The sequence below is a fragment of the Poecilia reticulata genome, linkage group LG12 (assembly GCF_000633615.1).
Source record: "Poecilia reticulata strain Guanapo linkage group LG12, Guppy_female_1.0+MT, whole genome shotgun sequence".
Lineage (NCBI taxonomy): Eukaryota > Metazoa > Chordata > Actinopteri > Cyprinodontiformes > Poeciliidae > Poecilia > Poecilia reticulata.
The window spans coordinates 21,317,326-21,318,232 of record NC_024342.1 but is presented as its reverse complement, the minus strand read 5'-3'; the positions used below and the strand labels follow the sequence as shown (position 1 = coordinate 21,318,232).

The window sequence follows — 907 nt, the reverse complement described above, 5'->3', positions numbered from 1 at the left end:
GGGGAGGTTTTAACCAGCTGCCACCATCTGCCCACTCCACACACACACACACACACACACACACACCTACACACACACACACACACACACACACACACACACACACACACAGTGGCACCCCCTGGAGGCGGGGCTTCCCTGCTATTGTCCCGCCTTAATTGAGGCCAAGCATGACAAGCGTGTGGACTTATTCATACCACACGCCTATTGAGGCCCGGTCCGGTCCAGTCCGGTCCGGTCCGGTCCTCCTGGTACCCCGCGCTGCGGCTCCTTTCACATGGAAATGCAGCCAGGAGGCCCCTCTGATGTGCTGCAGCAGGAACACACAGTCCCAGTCCATCCCGCAATGGGAACAATGGGGAGATTTTCTGCTCTTTAGCTCCTGGTTTCCTGCACAGATCAGAACCAGAACATTTAACCAGACAGTCCAGTTATCTGAGCTAAAACATGAGGCCACAGTCTGGATCTGTCTGAACAAGTAATTATTTTTTTCCCCCTTTGACTTTTATTCATATTTTTAGACCAACATGTAAACAAATATCAGACATTTTAGAGTTTTATAACCTATAAAACCATCTTGTTTTGGTTGCAGGTTGGTAGAAGTTGGTTTGTTTAAAAACTAATAACTAGTTTTCAGTGAGTGAAGTGATTAGTTTTATCTTTACACTGTAAATATTGATTATGATTTGCAGGTTTTTAATGAAAGCCAAGAGCTTAGAAACTCAGCTGGACTCTGGTAAAAGCAGCAAATATTGGGTTACATTGCTAACTGAAGCTAATAGCTAATCAAAGCTAATAGTTTCTTGAAGCAAATAGCTAACTGAAACTAATAGCTAATCGAAGCTAATAGTTTCTTGAAGCAAATAGCTAACTGAAGCTAATAGCTAATCGAAGCTAATAGTTTCTT

General features: G+C 43.7%; 1 protein-coding gene across 1 annotated transcript in view; it reads left to right on the top strand.

The window, feature by feature from the left end:
- Positions 1 to 907, top strand: part of wdr7 (WD repeat domain 7) — an 84,676-nt gene that overhangs the window by 18,354 nt on the left and 65,415 nt on the right. The gene's annotated exons all lie outside the window — the stretch shown is intronic.